We start from the raw sequence: 21,778 nt of genomic DNA on the forward strand, positions 1-21,778 counted from the left end.
TAAGAGCAACAACAACAACAACTTGCATTTATATAGCACCTTAACGTAGTAAAACGTCCCAAGGCTCTTCACAGGAGCGTAAATCAGATAAAATTTGACACCAAGCCACATAAGGAGATATTAAGACAGGCTTGGTCAAAGAGGTAGGTCTTAAGGAGCAACTTAAAGGAGGAGAGAGAGGTAGAGAGGCGGAGAGGTTCAGGGAAGGAATTCCAGAGCTTAGGGCCCAGGCAGCTGAAGGCACGGCCGCCAATGGTGGAGCGAATAAAATCGTGGAAGCGCAAGAGGCCAGAATTGGAGGAGCGCAGAGATCTCGGAGGGTTGTAGGGCTGGAGGAAGTTACAGAGATAGGGAGGGGGGGGCGAGGCCTTGGAAGGATTTGAGCCCGAGTAACTCTGCTGCTCTGTAAGAGGTGAGCCCTTGGCTGTCTGTAGTACGGGCGTGTCCTGCATCACGGAGGAGGTGGTAAGAGGGTTAAGAACGCTGGCGGGAAAGTTTGTATCAAAGGTTCCATTTTATGTTACAGGTTCCATTTTGTGGTTAAAAGGCAATCAGCTGAAATCATAGAATCATAGAATCATAGAAGTTACAACATGGAAACAGGCCCTTCGGCCCAACATGTCCATGTCGCCCAGTTTATACCACTAAGCTAGTCCCAATTGCCTGCACTTGGCCCATATCCCTCGATACCCATCTTCCCCATGTAACTGTCCAAATGCTTTTTAAAAGACAAAATTGTACCCGCCTCTACTACTGCCTCTGGCAGCTCGTTCCAGACACTCACCACCCTTTGAGTGAAAAAATTGCCCCTCTGGATCCTTTTGTATCTCTCCCCTCTCACCTTAAATCTATGCCCCCTCGTTATAGACTCCCCTACCTTTGGGAAAAGATTTTGACTATCGACCTTATCTATGCCCCTCATTATTTTATAGACTTCTATAAGATCACCCCTTAACCTCCTACTCTCCAGGGAATAAAGTCCCAGTCTGTCTAACCTCTCCCTGTAAGTCAAACCATCAAGTCCCGGTAGCATCCTAGTAAATCTTTTCTGCACTCTTTCTAGTTTAATAATATCCTTTCTATAATAGGGTGACCAGAACTGTACACAGTACTCCAAGTGTGGCCTCACCAATGCCCTGTACAACTTCAACAAGACATCCCAACTCCTGCATTCAATGTTCTGACCAATGAAACCAAGCATGCTGAATGCCTTCTTCACCACCCTATCCACCTGTGACTCCACTTTCAAGGAGCTATGAATCTGTACTCCTAGATCTCTTTGTTCTATAACTCTCCCCAACGCCCTACCATTAACGGAGTAGGTCCTGGCCCGATTCGATCTACCAAAATGCATCACCTCACATTTATCTAAATTAAACTCCATCTGCCATTCATCGGCCCACTGGCCCAATTTATCAAGATCCCGTTGCAATCCTAGATAACCTTCTTCACTGTCCACAATGCCACCAATCTTGGTGTCATCTGCAAACTTACTAACCATGCCTCCTAAATTCTCATCCAAATCATTAATATAAATAACAAATAACAGCGGACCCAGCACCGATCCCTGAGGCACACCGCTGGACACAGGCATCCAGTTTGAAAAACAACCCTCGACAACCACCCTCTGTCTTCTGTCGTCAAGCCAATTTTGTATCCAATTGGCTACCTCACCTTGGATCCCATGAGATTTAACCTTATGTAACAACCTACCATGCGGTACCTTGTCAAATGCTTTGCTGAAGTCCATGTAGACCACGTCTACTGCACAGCCCTCATCTATCTTCTTGGTTACCCCTTCAAAAAACTCAATCAAATTCGTGAGACATGATTTTCCTCTCACAAAACCATGCTGACTGTTCCTAATTAGTCCCTGCCTCTCCAAATGCCTGTAGATTCTGTCCCTCAGAATACCCTCTAACAACTTACCCACTACAGATGTCAGGCTCATTCTGGAAAATGTGCAAAAATCTGTGACATTCAAGACTCTTTCATGGCCAACGGAAGAGTCATAAAGATCATTGTTTTGTTCTTGGTGTAGTTCTAACCTTCTGTTGGATGAATCTAGCTGTTTGACAATTATATATTTACTATAAGGAGAGAGACAGCTTATGTTATGTCTTTTTCATACAAAGGGTAGAAGGAATCTGGAATTCTCTCCCCCAAAAGGCTATGGATGCCGGGGGACAATTGGAGCTCTCAAGACTGAGATCGATAGATTTTTGTTGGATATCAAGTGATAAGGGGCTAAGGCGGCTGAATGGAATTGAGGTACAGATCAGCCATGATCTGATTGAACGGCGGAGCAGGTTTGAGGGGCTGAATGGCCTCCTCCTGTTGCTAATGCTCTTGTAGCCCACTATGGAACTGATAGCACCTAGAGAGCGAGTCTGTGGGATGCTGAGCTGACTGAAGCAAGCTTTGGTTGCTGCTCAGATCGCTGCTATCGTGGCTCTGAGGACAGTGTTGAACGGGGCTTCCAGGGCGTCACAGCACTCCAGCAATCCGTTCTCCAGCCGATCACCAGGATTGCTGAGGCGCCGCCCCGGGAGAGTGGCAGTGGCGCCATGGCAGTCGGACCCGCTGTCCTGTCTCAGGACAACAGCCTTCCTGCTCCCACCCCTGCCACTCCGCCAGTGCCCCTGTTGTTGCCTGTCGGCCAGCCAGGCCAGACTGCTGCAGCCCATGCTGAGATGGTGCGGTCTGAAGCCGGGCCCTCCCGGCCCAGAGCTGCTCGAGGTTGTCCTCCAAGGCCATCTGCACGATCCTCCATTGAAGGCCAGCAGCCTCCCACCACCCATGCTCCAGCCACTGGGGAAGCAACTCGTAGGAGCACCAGGATAGGTAAAGGCTCACGGACAACAGGCACTGAGGGAATGCACAAGGGTGAATAGTTCTGTTCTGTTTCCATAATTTCATTTATTCATTGATAAATGTGACTTCGAATTTGCATTTGGTGGTGGTTTTTATTTCTGCAATGACCTGAGGGGGAAATCAATGTGCAATCAGATGGAGGGAGATTTGATTGTCTTGTGGGAGCGGAAAGGTGGGGAGTGTAGGACTGTTGGTGAGTTGGGGGATGTAGTTAACATTATTGACCTCGGGCACGGATCAGGCGAGCACGCAGAGCCCTTGCAGACAAGGCATGTGGTTCCTGTTGCACCCTTGCATCTTCCTCCTTCCTCTTCCAGCTCCTCCCCCTCCTCCTCCTCCTCCACCTCTGGCTCAGGGTCTTCTCCGATCATTGGTGACAAAGGCTGGTCCCTCATGATGGCGAGGTTGTACAGCATGCAGCGGACCACCACGAATCTGCCCCCCCTGCTCAGCAGAATAGTGCAGGGCTCCCCCAGACCGGTCCAGGCAGCGGAAGCGTTGTTTGAGGAGGCCTGTGGTGTGCTCCACGATGTTGCGTGTGGCAGCATGACCCTCATTAAAGGCCTGCTCAGCACGTGTGTGTGGGTTCCTGACCGGTGTCATGAGCCACGGCGTGAGGGGATAGCCCTTGTCGCCCAGTAGCCAGCCTTTGACTTGCCCAGCCGGGTGAAAGATAGCTGGCATCGGACTGCCGCATGTCGAAGGCGCCATGACTGCTCCCAGGCATCGACCTCCATGATTCGATGCGTGTGGTCGCACACCAGCTGCACGTTGAGGGAGGGGAAGCCCTTTCGGTTGACGAAGACGGCCGAATTGATATGCGGGGCACGCAGGGCAATGTGCGTGCAGTCAATGGCACCCTGTACCCATGGGGAAGCCAGCAATGCGAGCGAACCCCCGTGCTCTCTCATTCTGCTTGTCTCTGTCGAGAGGGAAGGTGATGAACCTGTTCCTCATGTGGTACAGTGCGTCTGTGACCTCCCTCATGCAGCAGCGCACTGCATACTGCGAGATGTTGCACATGTCACCAGCAGAGGCCTGAAATGATTCTGAGCCATAGAAATTCACTTGCCCTGCTCTGAGGCTGCAGTTGTGGCCGCACCAGTTGACAGATCTCGGTCACGGCTTCCCTGGTGAACCTCAGGCATCGGATGCAATCCTCCTCGGTCATGTTAAGGTAAGGGAATTGGTCCTGGAAGGCCCTCATTGGATAGGGCCTCCTGTCCAGTGTCCTGCGCCTCCTCCTCCTCCCACTCCTCGCAGCTTGACCTCTCCGTGGCCTCTCCGCGTATTCCCAGTCATGCTTAATGCCCAGCGGGAGCCCGAGCATACCGCCCATGGTTGCCAGGAATGTTGTTCAATCACAGTTGTAACTTTCCAAACAGGAAAGCAGTTTCGGCCAAACCGCTCGAGTGAACTCTCGGAACTCTCAGTAAGAATAAGGAACTTCAAAAAACACTTCCTACTCCACCAGCAGCCAGGAGCAATAATCCAGCAACTAACCTGCAACACCTGCATTGTCTCTTTAAATAGCGCTGGTGGGGGGTCCTCCAGGCCCTGTAAGACACGTTCGGGTGTGCCTGATTAATGTGCATTGAGTTGAGCGTTAAGGTCCAAAATGGTGTCTATCACTTTAAATCAGCGTTGCACGCTGATTACACGCATTTTATCCCTACTTTGCAAGCTTCCGCCGTTTGGTATTTGCGCTAACTCCTATACCAAGATGGTGTCCGGCGCCACGTCATACTGCGTGCGCAGCCAAGATGCCATCTTGGACCGGAAAGGCCGTGCAGCGTCAAAACAGTGGGCGCTACATGGCCCAATTTAACGCCCCATGTCTTGAAACCCGGCCTGATTTTGTGATGATCTGACTTAGGAGCAGGAGTTCAGTCCCTGTACAGAGTGAGATCAGAGCTGTGGTGTAACCGAGGGACTATGGTGCAACCGAGGGACTGTGGTGCAACCGAGGGACTGTGGTGCAACCGAGGGACTGTGGTGCAACCGAGGGAGGGACTGTGGTGTAATCGAGGGAGGGACTGTGGTGTAATCGAGGGACGCACTGTGGTGTAATCGAGGGAGGGACTGTGGTATAATCGAGGGACTGTGGTGTAATCGAGGGAGGGACTGTGGTGTAATCGAGGGAGGGACTGTGGTGTAATCGAGGGAGGGACTGTGGTGTAACCGAGGGAGGAACTGTGGTGTAATCGAGGGAGGGACTGTGGTGTAATCGAGGGAGGGACTGTGGTGTAATCGAGGGAGGGACTGTGGTGTAATCGAGGGAGGGACTGTGGTGTAATCGAGGGAGGGACTGTGGTGTAACTGAAGGACTCTGGGGGTGTCTGAAACACACAGTAAACCATGAGTCAGTGAGAAAAGGGGAAACTGTGTAATATCAGATAACTCACGGATTGACTGGTCTGGTTGCACAATTAATGAGGGGATGTGTTTAATGCCAGTGAAATGAACCAGATTAAATCTGGATTTGTATGTAAAGAATGATTGAGAGTGTTTAAACCAATAGTGAGCAACACCTTTGGCAAACCACAGAATTAGGGCCGTCAATAGCTGTGCAAACAATTCACCTTTCCCCAAAGAAAGTTACAGACTTTAGCTCCCACCTGTAACAAATCAAAGGGAGCAAAGACAGAGATTGAAAACTGTACCCCAGTGTTATACAGGGACAGACCTGTACCCACCAGTACTATACCCCAGTGTTATACAGTGACAGACCTGTACCCACCAGTACTGTACCCCAGTGTTATACAGTGACAGGCCTGTACTCACCAGTACTGTACCCCAGTGTTATACAGTGACAGACCTGTACCCACCAGTACTATACCCCAGTGTTATACAGTGACAGACCTGTACCCACCAGTACTGTACCCCAGTGTTATACAGTGACAGACCTGTACCCACCAGTACTATACCCCAGTGTTATACAGTGACAGACCTGTACCCACCAGTACTGTACCCCAGTGTTATACAGGGACAGACCTGTACCCCCCAGTACTGTACCCCAGTGTTATACAGTGACAGACCTGTACCCACCAGTACTGTACCCCAGTGTTATACAGTGACAGACCTGTACTCACCAGTACTGTACCCCAGTGTTATACAGTGACAGACCTGTACCCACCAGTACTATACCCCAGTGTTATACAGTGACAGACCTGTACCCACCAGTACTGTACCACAGTGTTATACAGTGACAGGCCTGTACCCACCAGTACTGTACCCCAGTGTTATACAGTGACAGGCCTGTACCCACCAGTACTGTACCCCAGTGTTATACAGTGACAGGCCTGTACTCACCAGTACTGTACCCACCAGTACTGTACCCCAGTGTTATACAGTGACAGGCCTGTACCCACCAGTACTGTACCCCAGTGTTATACAGTGACAGATCTGTCCCGCCAGTACTGTACCCCAGTGTTATACAGTGACAGGCCTGAACTCACGAGTACTGTACCCCAGTGTTATACAGTGACAGGCCTGTACTCACCAATACTATATCCCAGATAGAACGGGATTCAGAGGTCAGTGTTCAGATAGAACACCCATAACAGTCTCTCTGGAAACAGTTCCAGGTTATAAATAGCTAAGAGATTTTTTTTTCCAGAACAGCTGATTAATTTTCCCTTGACTGCAATAAACAGCGGCCGTAACACACAGCTAATTGTAATATATATTGCTCCAATAGCCATTAGCTCCAGCAATGTCTCCCTTCTGGTCTCTGTACATGAGGCTGCACATTCCCACCTGATCAACCCCAAACCCAGGGACAGCTTTGACCTTCACATTCGTGTTCACATGTTCACTGGATTGTGCCCAAACGTCATAAATGATTGGAATCTGAGCCAATTTTCAAAGTGAGGGAGAGGTGCAAGCTGGAAAAAGGCACAGGCCAGTTAGTAAACTACACAAGCTGAGCTCAACTGTACAGGTCCCAGCAGGGGTGAGTTACTGACCAGCAGGGAGTATTACTGACCAGCAGGGAGTGTTACTGACCAGCAGGAGTGAGTTACTGACCAGTAGGGAGTATTACTGACCAGCAGGGAGTGTTACTGACCAGCAGGAGTGAGTTACTGACCAGCAGGGAGTGTTACTGACCAGCAGAGATTGAATTATTGACCAACAGGGACTGAGTTACGGACCATCAGAGAGTGAGTTACTGACCTATAGGGAGTGAGTAACTGACCATCAGAGATTGAGTTACTGACCAGCAGGGAGTGAGTAACTGACCAGCAGAGATTGAATTACTGACCAGCAGGGAGTGAGTAACTGACCAGCAGAGATTGAATTACTGACCAGCAGGGAGTGAGTAACTGACCATCAGAGATTGAATTACTGACCAGCAGGGAGTGAGTAACTGACCATCAGAGATTGAATTACTGACCAGCAGGGAGTGAGTAACTGACCAGCAGAGATTGAATTACTGACCAGCAGGGAGTGAGTAACTGACCAGCAGAGATTGAATTACTGACCAGCAGGGAGTGAGTAACTGACCATCAGAGATTGAATTACTGACCAGCAGGGAGTGAGTAACTGACCAGCAGAGATTGAATTACTGACCAGCAGGGAGTGAGTTACTGACCAGCAGAGATTGAGTTACTGACCAGCAGGGAGTGAGTAACTGACCAGCAGGGAGTGAGTTACTGACCAGCAGGGAGTGAGTTACTGACCAGCAGGGAGTGAGTAACTGACCAGCAGGGAGTGAGTAACTGACCAGCAGGGAGTGAGTTACTGGTAATCAGAGAGTGAGGCCGTTGGGATCCCCTTTAAATATGCCCGATCTCCGGGCCCACAAGGAAACCTCGGGCCTCTCTTTTCCCCCTCCCCTAATCGCAATCGCCCGCCCCACCCCCATCCTCTGCCCCCACCCCTCACTACCAGTTCAAATCTCTCCGGGTCTCGACACACAAGCTTCTTGCTCACCCACGCCCCTCGCACAGAACGATCCCACGCCACAATAAAATTAATACTAGTTAAGGCATCCCTGACAGAACCTTAAGCTGCACTTAGGATCTGTAACAGGGACAAACTCCCCTGCAGTTTCCCCAGAGGTGTCACCTGCCCCTGGGTGGGCTATAGTTCAGGGATTCGATCCAAGCTCACTCCCTGTGCAGACTCCGCCGCACTGACCAGCATTATTGACCCTAATGCTGCCATACTGTGCAGGGTTCTCTGCAAACTCTCAAAGGGATCAATGAATTAATGGCGCTCATAGGCAGCTTTCTGTTACAGGAAGGTCCTGGAATGGCTCCAGTCCCCCAGAACTCAGCATCTAGGGGCGGCCGGGAGCTGGTTGTCGAGCCAATAAGTGTCAGTCATGGCTCAGTGGGCAGCACTCTCACCTCTGAGTCAGAAGGGCGGTGGGTTCAAGCCCCACTCCAGAGACTTGAGCACATAATCCAGGCTGGCACTCCCGGTGCAGTCCTGAGGGAGTGCCGCACTGTCGGAGGTGCCGTCTTTCAGATGAGACATTAAACTGAGGCCCCGTCTGCCCTCTCAGGGCAGATGTAAAAGATCCTGTGGCACTATTGCAAAGAGGAGCATGGGAGTTCTCCTGGGTCAATATTTATCCCTTCACCAACATCACTAAAACAGATTATCGGGTCATTATCTCTTTGCTGTTTGTGGGATCTTGCTGTGCGCAAATTGGCTGCCGCATTTCCGACATTACAACAGTGACTACACTTCAAAAAAAAAAGTATTTCATTGGTTGTAAAGCACTTTGGGACGTCCTGAGGTTGTGAAAGGTGCTATAGAAATGCAAGTCTTTCTATCTGTGGTAGCATTTCCTCCTCTGCGTAATCAATATCATGGCAGCTTCTAGGATACCTGGCTTCTATCTGCACAACGCAGTTCCTCATACAGCCTGCATGTTTATAGAACAGAGCCCTTTCTTGTTCATAAGTGCGATAGCATCAATGGTCACATGGTGGCCTTGTGATGCTCTGCATCATGTGTTTCTTTTATCATCTAATGAAATTGTATTCTGTATTTACCGGATATAATATTATTACTCAAAACTGGCCGGTAGCTGAGAGAATCAACAAATCTGACAGCCCCAATGAAACAGAAAGGTTTTTTTTTAGGAACAACTTTGAAAGAAAAAACTAATTAACACTGGATTCAATTAAAAAGGAACCTTGCAAAAGACTAACGAGAGAGATGGACCGCTTGGAAATGTCTGAGTTCAGCTGGTTCCTATTGTCAAATTGTCCTTTGTGAAAACTAGAACTTAAACATCTGCTCTAAGGAAAAGCAGATAAGACTGTCTGGGTTGGCAGAACTTTGCAATAAGCAAATGGGACACGAGGGGTCCAGACAGAGTGGAGAGAGAGAAACTGTTCCCATTGGCGGAAGGGTCAAGAACCAGAGGACACAGATTTAAGGGGATTGGCAAAAGAACCAAAGGTGACATGAGGAAAAACTTTTTTACACAGCGAGTGGTTAGGACCTGGAATGCACTGCCCGAGGGGGTGGTGGAGGCAGATTCAATCGTGGCTTTCAAAAGGGAACTGGATAAGTACTTGAAAGGAAAAAATTTGCAGAGCTGCAGGGATAGGACGGGGGGAGTGGGACTAACTGGATTGCTCTTGCATAGAGCCGGTGCGGACTCGATGGGCCGAATGGCCTCCTTCCGAGCTGTAACCTCTCTATGATTCTATGATTCTATGATTCACCCACCTGACGAAGGAGGTAAGCTCCGAAAGCTTGTGATTCCAAATAAAGCTGTTGGACTATAACCTGGTGTTGTAAGACTCCTTACATTTGTCCACCCCAGTCCATCACCGGCATCCCCACATCACATCTATGATTCGATAAATAGAGCTAAAGCATCCAACTGGAGATCAGCCCAGCTCTGGACCTTCTGAAGGAAGAAAGGTCCGAAAATCAAGCCCTAGCCTGAGGGGAGAGACCAAACAGAGAAAGCAAAGGAAGGGTTCACTTCTAATTAAACCAGTGCTCTTGATCCCTTGTCTAAAGCTTTACGGATCGCTGCTCAGTACCAGGGTAGGCACGAAGGCCCAAACTTTCCCTCATTTTGGGGAGGATTGCAGAGGTGAATCCGGCCCAAGGTGTCCGAAAGTGGACCGCACTCCAGGATTTGCAGGCGCACAAGGGTGACAGTGCGCCAATGATGCAATGCGTTAGAATGTACGGGACATCAGGGATAGGAGCCCCCAAATACATAGAATGATCAGCTGCAATGAGGCTTCTCCCCAGCTCCGGCCCAGGGGGAAATGAAGGGGCAAGGAGCAGTCAAACATCTGGAATGACCCTGGCCAGAAACCAATGCCCTGTCTGCTGGATGGCATTTGTAATTCCTGTTCTCCACAACGTGACCCTGTCACCGAAGGAGATTGGTTTGATCAGCAGTCGTGAACACAGCAGGAGTGCAGACACCAGCCAGGATCCTGCACCCACGTTTACAGCATTGTGACTGTGTCTCCAGCTGCATGGGTTATTTTAAGATTCCCTTTCAGCCAGAGTGTAAATGATGCTGCAGTTTTGTAGAAGCGACAGGTTTTATTTATTCAGTGTTGCAGGTGAAGGAGGAGAAGGGCCAGCATTAAGTGGAGAGTTTATAGTACAGGAGCCAGAGTGATCATAACATCACAACATAAACACCCGTCACACATAAACACCCGTCACAACATAAACACCCGTCACACATAAACACCCGTCACACCATAAACACCCGTCACACCATAAACACCCATCACACATAAACACATGTCAAACCATAAACACCCATCACACATAAACACCCATCACAACATAAACACCCATCACACATAAACACCCATCACAACATAAACACCCGTCACACATAAACACCCGTCACATCATAAACACCCGTCACACCATAAACACCCATCACACACAAACACATGTCACACCATAAACACCCATCACACACAAACACATGTCACACCATAAACACCCATCACACATAAACACCCATCACAACATAAACACCCATCACAACATAAACACCCATCACACATAAACACATGTCAAACCATAAACACCCATCACACATAAACACCCATCACAACATAAACACCCATCACACATAAACACCCATCACAACATAAACACCCGTCACACATAAACACCCGTCACATCATAAACACCCGTCACACCATAAACACCCATCACACACAAACACATGTCACACCATAAACACCCATCACACATAAACACCCATCACAACATAAACACCCATCACAACATAAACACCTATCACACATAAACACCCATCACACCATAAACACCCGTCACACATAAACACCCGTCACACCATAAACACCCATCACACCATAAACACCTGTCACACCATAAACACCCATCACACCATAAACACCCATCACACATAAACACCCATCACACCATAAACACCTGTCACACCATAAACACCCATCACACCATAAACACCCATTACACCATAAACACCTGTCACACCATAAACACCCATCACACCATAAACACCTGTCACACCATAAACACCTGTCACACCATAAACACCCATCACACATAAACACCCATCACACCATAAACACCCGTCACACCATAAACACCCATCACACATAAACACCCATCACACCATAAACATCCATCACACCATAAACACCCGTCACACATAAACACCCGTCACACCATAAACACCCATCACACATAAACACCCATCACACCATAAACACCCATCACACATAAACACCCATCACACCATAAACACCCGTCACACCATAAACACCCGTCACACCATAAACACCCATCACACCATAAACACCCGTCACACCATAAACACCCGTCACACCATAAACACCCATCACACCATAAACACCCGTCACACCATAAACACCCGTCACACCATAAACACCCATCACACCATAAACACCCATCACACCATAAACACCCGTCACACCATAAACACCCGTCACACATAAACACCCATCACACCATAAACACCCATCACACATAAACACCCACCACACACAAACACCCGTCACACCATAAACACCCGTCACACCATAAACACCCATCACACCATAAACACCCGTCACACATAAACACCCGTCACACCATAAACACCCATCACACCATAAACACCCGTCACACATAAACACCCGTCACACCATAAACAATCATCACACCATAAACACCCATCACACATAAACACCCATCACACCATAAACACCATCACACCATAAACACCCCACACATTATAAACACCCTCATACATAAACACCTCAGACACATAAACACCCGTCATACCATAAACACATCTCACACCATAAAGACCCCTCACACCATGAATACCCATCATACTATAAATACCCGTCACCATAAATAACATTTATGCCATAAATACCCATACTGGGTACTGTACAGTGTATGTGTACATCCTTGTTTTTATATCCCTCCATGGCCTCGTCCCTCCCTATCTCGATCACCTCCTCCAGCTCCACAACCCTCCGACATCTCTGCGCTCCTCGAATCCCGGCCTCTTGCGCATCCTCGATTTCCTTCACTCCACCATTGGCGGCCGTGCCTTTAGCTGCCTTGGCTCTGGAATTCCCTCCCTAAACCTCTCCACCTCTCTACCTCTCTCTCCTCTTTTAAGACGCTCCTTAAAACCTACCTCTTTGACCAAGCTTTTGGTCACCTGTCCTAATATCTCCTCATGTGGCTGCTGTAAAATTTTGTTTGAAAATCGCTCCTGTGAAGCGACTTGGTACATTTTACTACTTTAAAGGCGCTATATAAATGCAACTTGTTGTTCTTGTTGTTGTAATACGGGGCATTGTACAGTGTGTATGTAATACAGGGCATTGTACAGTGTGTATGTAATACTGGGCATTGTACAGTGTGTTATGTAATACTGGGCATTGTACAGTGTGTATGTAATACTGGGCATTGTACAGTGTGTATGTAATACTGGGCATTGTACAGTGTGTTATGTAATACTGGGCATTGTACAGTGTGTATGTAATACCAGGCATTGTACAGTGTGTATGTAATACCAGGCATTGTACAGTGTGTATGTAATACCAGGCATTGTACAGTGTGTATGTAATACCGGGCATTGTACAGCGTGTATGTAATACCGGGCATTGTACAGTGTGTAAGTAATACTGGGCATTGTACAGTGTGTAAGTAATACTGGGCATTGTACAGTGTGTATGTAATACCAGGCATTGTACAGTGTGTATGTAATACCAGGCATTGTACAGTGTGTATGTAATACCGGGCATTGTACAGTGTGTATGTAATACCAGGCATTGTACAGTGTGTATGTAATACCGGGCATTGTACAGTGTGTATGTAATACCATTGTAAACAATTTTACAACACCAAGTTATAGTCCAGCAATTTTATTTTAAATTCACAAGCTTTCGGAGATTTTCTCCTTCCTCAGGCAAATGTTTCAGGATCTCCTTGAAGCCTACGCATTTATACATATTGAACAATACATGGTGTTTACAGACTGCCCCTGCAACTGCCCGTTGCCAAGGCAATCACCGTGTTCAGACAGAGAGGTGTCATCTGCAGAACCCCCGAATACACATTCAACAAAAAAACAAACAGGGAAAAAAAACAGAGAAAAAAAAACACAGAGAGAGGCAGAAACATCCGGAAGGCAGAGAGAGCCAGCAAATGACCCATTATATTAAAAACAGATAACATTTGTTCGCTGGTGGGGTAACGTGTAGCGTGACATGAACCCAAGATCCCGGTTGAGGCCGTCCTCATGGGTGCGGAACTTGGCTATCAATTTCTGCTCGACGATTTTGCGTTGTCGTGTGTCTCGAAGGCCGCCTTGGAGTACGCTTACCCGAAGGTCGGTGGATGAATGTCCATGACTGCTGAAGTGTTCCCCGACTGGGAGGGAACCCTCCTGTTTGGCGATTGTTGCGCGGTGTCCGTTCATCCCAGGCATTGTACAGTGTGTATGTAATACTGGGCATTGTACAGTGTGTAAGTAATACTGGGCATTGTACAGTGTGTATGTAATACCGGGCATTGTACAGTGTGTAAGTAATACTGGGCATTGTACAGTGTGTAAGTAATACCGGGCATTGTACAGTGTGTATGTAATACTGGGCATTGTACAGTGTGTATGTAATACCGGGCATTGTACAGTGTGTATGTAATACTGGGCATTGTACAGTGTGTATGTAATACCGGGCATTGTACAGTGTGTATGTAATACCAGGTATTGTACAGTGTGTAAGTAATACTGGGCATTGTACAGTGTGTATGTAATACCGGGCATTGTACAGTGTGTATGTAATACTGGGCATTGTACAGTGTGTATGTAATACCGGGCATTGTACAGTGTGTATGTAATACCGGGCATTGTACAGTGTGTATGTAATACCAGGCATTGTACAGTGTGTATGTAATACCGAGCATTGTACAGTGTGTAAGTAATACTGGGCATTGTACAGTGTGTAAGTAATACTGGGCATTGTACAGTGTGTATGTAATACCAGGCATTGTACAGTGTGTATGTAATACCGGGCATTGTACAGTGTGTATGTAATACCAGGCATTGTACAGTGTGTATGTAATACCGGGCATTGTACAGTGTGTAAGTAATACTGGGCATTGTACAGTGTGTATGTAATACCAGGCATTGTACAGTGTGTATGTAATACCAGGCATTGTACAGTGTGTATGTAATACCGGGCATTGTACAGTGTGTAAGTAATACTGGGCATTGTACAGTGTGTATGTAATACCAGGCATTGTACAGTGTGTATGTAATACCAGGCATTGTACAGTGTGTATGTAATACCGGGCATTGTACAGTGTGTAAGTAATACTGGGCATTGTACAGTGTGTATGTAATACCGGGCATTGTACAGTGTGTATGTAATACTGGGCATTGTACAGTGTGTATGTAATACCGGGCATTGTACAGTGTGTATGTAATACCGGGCATTGTACAGTGTGTAAGTAATACTGGGCATTGTACAGTGTGTATGTAATACCGGGCATTGTACAGTGTGTATGTAATACCGGGCATTGTAGAGTGTGTAAGTAATACTGGGCATTGTACAGTGTGTATGTAATACCGGGCATTGTACAGTGTGTATGTAATACCGGGCATTGTACAGTGTGTATGTAATACCAGGCATTGTACAGTGTGTATGTAATACCAGGCATTGTACAGTGTGTATGTAATACCAGGCATTGTACAGTGTGTATGTAATACCGGGCATTGTACAGTGTGTAAGTAATACTGGGCATTGTACAGTGTGTTATGTAATATGGGGCATTGTATAGTGTGTATGTAATACCGGGCATTGTACAGTGTGTATGTAATATGGGGCATTGTACAGTGTGTATGTAATAGCGGGCATTGTACAGTGTGTATGTAATACTGATGTGGAGATGCCGGTGATGGACTGGGGTTGACAATTGTAAACAATTTTACAACACCAAGTTATAGTCCAGCACTTTTATTTTAAATTCACAAGCTTTCGGAGGCTACCTCCTGCCTCAGGTGAACGATGTGGAAATGACTATAACCTGGTGTTGTAAAATTGTTTACAATTATGTAATACTGGGCATTGTACAGTGTGTATGTAATAGCGGGCATTGTACAGTGTGTATGTAATACCGGGCATTGTACGGTGTGTATGTAATAGCAGGCATTGTACAGTGTGTATGTAATACCGGGCATTGTACAGTGTGTATGTAATAGCGGGCATTGTACAGTGTGTATGTAATAGCGGGCATTGTACAGTGTGTATGTAATACCGGGCATTGTACAGTGTGTATGTAATACCGGGCATTGTACGGTGTGTATGTAATAGCAGGCATTGTACAGTGTGTATGTAATAGCGGGCATTGTACAGTGTGTATGTAATACCGGGCATTGTACGGTGTGTATGTGATAGCAGGCATTGTACAGTGTGTATGTAATAGCGGGCATTGTACAGTGTGTATGTAATACCGGGCATTGTACAGTGTGTATGTAATAGCAGGCATTTTTCAGTGTGTATGTAATACTGGGCATTGTACGGTGTGTATGTAATACCGGGCATTGTACAGTGTGTATGTAATACCGGGCATTGTACAGTGTGTATGTAATACCAGGCATTGTACAGTGTGTATGTAATACCGGGCATTGTACAGTGTGTAAGTAATACTGGGCATTGTACAGTGTGTTATGTAATATGGGGCATTGTATAGTGTGTATGTAATACCGGGCATTGTACAGTGTGTATGTAATACTGGGCATTGTACAGTGTGTATGTAATAGCGAGCATTGTACAGTGTGTATGTAATACTGATGTGGAGATGCCGGTGATGGACTGGGGTTGACAATTGTAAACAATTTTACAACACCAAGTTATAGTCCAGCAATTTTATTTTAAATTCACAAGCTTTCGGAGGCTACCTCCTGCCTCAGGTGAACGATGTGGAAATGACTATAACCTGGTGTTGTAAAATTGTTTACAATTATGTAATACTGGGCATTGTACAGTGTGTATGTAATACCGGGCATTGTACAGTGTGTATGTAATAGCGGGCATTTTTCAGTGTGTATGTAATACTGGGCATTGTACAGTGTGTATGTAATAGCGGGCATTGTACAGTGTGTATGTAATACCGGGCATTGTACGGTGTGTATGTAATAGCAGGCATTGTACAGTGTGTATGTAATACCGGGCATTGTACAGTGTGTAAGTAATACTGGGCATTGTACAGTGTGTTATGTAATATGGGGCATTGTATAGTGTGTATGTAATACCGGGCATTGTACAGTGTGTATGTAATACTGGGCATTGTACAGTGTGTATGTAATAGCGAGCATTGTACAGTGTGTATGTAATACTGATGTGGAGATGCCGGTGATGGACTGGGGTTGACAATTGTAAACAATTTTACAACACCAAGTTATAGTCCAGCAATTTTATTTTAAATTCACAAGCTTTCGGAGGCTACCTCCTGCCTCAGGTGAACGATGTGGAAATGACTATAACCTGGTGTTGTAAAATTGTTTACAATTATGTAATACTGGGCATTGTACAGTGTGTATGTAATACCGGGCATTGTACAGTGTGTATGTAATAGCGGGCATTTTTCAGTGTGTATGTAATACTGGGCATTGTACAGTGTGTATGTAATAGCGGGCATTGTACAGTGTGTATGTAATACCGGGCATTGTATGGTGTGTATGTAATAGCAGGCATTGTACAGTGTGTATGTAATACCGGGCATTGTACAGTGTGTATGTAATACCGGGCATTGTACGGTGTGTATGTAATAGCAGGCATTTTTCAGTGTGTATGTAATACTGGGCATTGTACGGTGTGTATGTAATACCGGGCATTGTACAGTGTGTATGTAATACCGGGCATTGTACAGTGTGTATGTAATAGCGGGCATTGTACAGTGTGTATGTAATACTGGGCATTGTACGGTGTGTATGTAATACTGGGCACTGTACAGTGTGTATATAATACTGGGCATTGTACAGTGTGTATGTAATACTGAGCATTGTACGGTGTGTATGTAATACTGGGCACTGTACAGTGTGTATATAATACTGGGCATTGTACAGTGTGTATGTAATACTGGGCATTGTACAGTGTGTATGTAATACTGGGCATTGTACAGTGTGTATGTAATACCGGGCATTGTACAGTGTGTATGTAATACTGGGCATTGTACAGTGTGTATGTAATACCGGGCATTGTACGGTGTGTATGTAATACTGGGCATTGTACGGTGTGTATGTAATACCGGGCATTGTACGGTGTGTATGTAATACTGGGCATTGTACGGTGTGTATGTAATACTGAGCATTGTACAGTGTGTATGTAATACCGGGCATTGTACAGTGTGCATGTAATACCGGGCATTGTACAGTGTGTTATGTAATACTGCGCATTGTACAGTGTGTATGTAATACCGGGCATTGTACAGTGTGCATGTAATACTGGGCATTGTACAGTGTGTATGTAATACTGGGCATTGTACAGTGTGTATGTAATACCGGGCATTGTACAGTGTGTATGTAATACCGGGCATTGTACAGTGTGTAAGTAATACTGGGCATTGTACAGTGTGTATGTAATACCGGGCATTGTACAGTGTGTATGTAATACCGGGCATTGTAGAGTGTGTAAGTAATACTGGGCATTGTACAGTGTGTATGTAATACCGGGCATTGTACAGTGTGTATGTAATACCGGGCATTGTACAGTGTGTATGTAATACCAGGCATTGTACAGTGTGTATGTAATACCAGGCATTGTACAGTGTGTATGTAATACCAGGCATTGTACAGTGTGTATGTAATACCGGGCATTGTACAGTGTGTAAGTAATACTGGGCATTGTACAGTGTGTTATGTAATATGGGGCATTGTATAGTGTGTATGTAATACCGGGCATTGTACAGTGTGTATGTAATATGGGGCATTGTACAGTGTGTATGTAATAGCGGGCATTGTACAGTGTGTATGTAATACTGATGTGGAGATGCCGGTGATGGACTGGGGTTGACAATTGTAAACAATTTTACAACACCAAGTTATAGTCCAGCACTTTTATTTTAAATTCACAAGCTTTCGGAGGCTACCTCCTGCCTCAGGTGAACGATGTGGAAATGACTATAACCTGGTGTTGTAAAATTGTTTACAATTATGTAATACTGGGCATTGTACAGTGTGTATGTAATAGCGGGCATTGTACAGTGTGTATGTAATACCGGGCATTGTACGGTGTGTATGTAATAGCAGGCATTGTACAGTGTGTATGTAATACCGGGCATTGTACAGTGTGTATGTAATAGCGGGCATTGTACAGTGTGTATGTAATAGCGGGCATTGTACAGTGTGTATGTAATACCGGGCATTGTACAGTGTGTATGTAATACCGGGCATTGTACGGTGTGTATGTAATAGCAGGCATTGTACAGTGTGTATGTAATAGCGGGCATTGTACAGTGTGTATGTAATACCGGGCATTGTACGGTGTGTATGTGATAGCAGGCATTGTACAGTGTGTATGTAATAGCGGGCATTGTACAGTGTGTATGTAATACCGGGCATTGTACAGTGTGTATGTAATAGCAGGCATTTTTCAGTGTGTATGTAATACTGGGCATTGTACGGTGTGTATGTAATACCGGGCATTGTACAGTGTGTATGTAATACCGGGCATTGTACAGTGTGTATGTAATACCAGGCATTGTACAGTGTGTATGTAATACCGGGCATTGTACAGTGTGTAAGTAATACTGGGCATTGTACAGTGTGTTATGTAATATGGGGCATTGTATAGTGTGTATGTAATACCGGGCATTGTACAGTGTGTATGTAATACTGGGCATTGTACAGTGTGTATGTAATAGCGAGCATTGTACAGTGTGTATGTAATACTGATGTGGAGATGCCGGTGATGGACTGGGGTTGACAATTGTAAACAATTTTACAACACCAAGTTATAGTCCAGCAATTTTATTTTAAATTCACAAGCTTTCGGAGGCTACCTCCTGCCTCAGGTGAACGATGTGGAAATGACTATAACCTGGTGTTGTAAAATTGTTTACAATTATGTAATACTGGGCATTGTACAGTGTGTATGTAATACCGGGCATTGTACAGTGTGTATGTAATAGCGGGCATTTTTCAGTGTGTATGTAATACTGGGCATTGTACAGTGTGTATGTAATAGCGGGCATTGTACAGTGTGTATGTAATACCGGGCATTGTACGGTGTGTATGTAATAGCAGGCATTGTACAGTGTGTATGTAATACCGGGCATTGTACAGTGTGTAAGTAATACTGGGCATTGTACAGTGTGTTATGTAATATGGGGCATTGTATAGTGTGTATGTAATACCGGGCATTGTACAGTGTGTATGTAATACTGGGCATTGTACAGTGTGTATGTAATAGCGAGCATTGTACAGTGTGTATGTAATACTGATGTGGAGATGCCGGTGATGGACTGGGGTTGACAATTGTAAACAATTTTACAACACCAAGTTATAGTCCAGCAATTTTATTTTAAATTCACAAGCTTTCGGAGGCTACCTCCTGCCTCAGGTGAACGATGTGGAAATGACTATAACCTGGTGTTGTAAAATTGTTTACAATTATGTAATACTGGGCATTGTACAGTGTGTATGTAATACCGGGCATTGTACAGTGTGTATGTAATAGCGGGCATTTTTCAGTGTGTATGTAATACTGGGCATTGTACAGTGTGTATGTAATAGCGGGCATTGTACAGTGTGTATGTAATACCGGGCATTGTATGGTGTGTATGTAATAGCAGGCATTGTACAGTGTGTATGTAATACCGGGCATTGTACAGTGTGTATGTAATACCGGGCATTGTACGGTGTGTATGTAATAGCAGGCATTTTTCAGTGTGTATGTAATACTGGGCATTGTACGGTGTGTATGTAATACCGGGCATTGTACAGTGTGTATGTAATACCGGGCATTGTACAGTGTGTATGTAATAGCGGGCATTGTACAGTGTGTATGTAATACTGGGCATTGTACGGTGTGTATGTAATACTGGGCACTGTACAGTGTGTATATAATACTGGGCATTGTACAGTGTGTATGTAATACTGAGCATTGTACGGTGTGTATGTAATACTGGGCACTGTACAGTGTGTATATAATACTGGGCATTGTACAGTGTGTATGTAATACTGGGCATTGTACAGTGTGTATGTAATACTGGGCATTGTACAGTGTGTATGTAATACCGGGCATTGTACAGTGTGTATGTAATACTGGGCATTGTACAGTGTGTATGTAATACCGGGCATTGTACGGTGTGTATGTAATACTGGGCATTGTACGGTGTGTATGTAATACCGGGCATTGTACGGTGTGTATGTAATACTGGGCATTGTACGGTGTGTATGTAATACTGAGCATTGTACAGTGTGTATGTAATACCGGGCATTGTACAGTGTGCATGTAATACCGGGCATTGTACAGTGTGTTATGTAATACTGCGCATTGTACAGTGTGTATGTAATACCGGGCATTGTACAGTGTGCATGTAATACTGGGCATTGTACAGTGTGTATGTAATACCGGGCATTGTACAGTGTGTTCTGTAATACTGGGCATTTTTCAGTGTGTATGTAATACTGGGCATTGGACAGTGTGTTATGTAATACCGGGCATTGTACAGTGTGCATTTAATACTGGGCATTGTACAGTGTGTATGTAATACCGGGCATTGTACAGTGTGTTATGTAATACTGCGCATTGTACAGTGTGTATGTAATACCGGGCATTGTACAGTGTGCATGTAATACTGGGCATTGTACAGTGTGTATGTAATACCGGGCATTGTACAGTGTGTTATGTAATACTGCGCATTGTACAGTGTGTATGTAATACCGGGCATTGTACAGTGTGTTCTGTAATACTGGGCATTTTTCAGTGTGTATGTAATACTGGGCATTGTACGGTGTGTATGTAATGCTGAGCATTGTAAGGTGTGCATGTAATACCGGGCATTGTACAGTGTGTATGTAATACCGGGCATTGTACGGTGTGTATGTAATACCGGGTATTGTACAGTGTGTATGTAATACCGGGCATTGCACAGTGTGTATGTAATACTGGGCATTGTACAGTGTGTATGTAATACCGGGCATTGTACAGTGTGTATGTAATACTGGGCACTGTACAGTGTGTATGTAAAACCGGGCATTGTACAGTGTGTTATGTAATATGGGGCATTGTACAGTGTGTATGTAATACCGGGCTTTTTTCAGTGTGTATGTAGTACTGGGCATTGTACAGTGTTTATATAATACCGGGCATTGCACAGTGTGCTTGTAATACCGGGCATTGTACGGTGTGTATGTAATACTGGGCATTGTACG

This window comes from Heptranchias perlo, chromosome 27 (genome assembly GCF_035084215.1).
Source record: "Heptranchias perlo isolate sHepPer1 chromosome 27, sHepPer1.hap1, whole genome shotgun sequence".
Lineage (NCBI taxonomy): Eukaryota > Metazoa > Chordata > Chondrichthyes > Hexanchiformes > Hexanchidae > Heptranchias > Heptranchias perlo.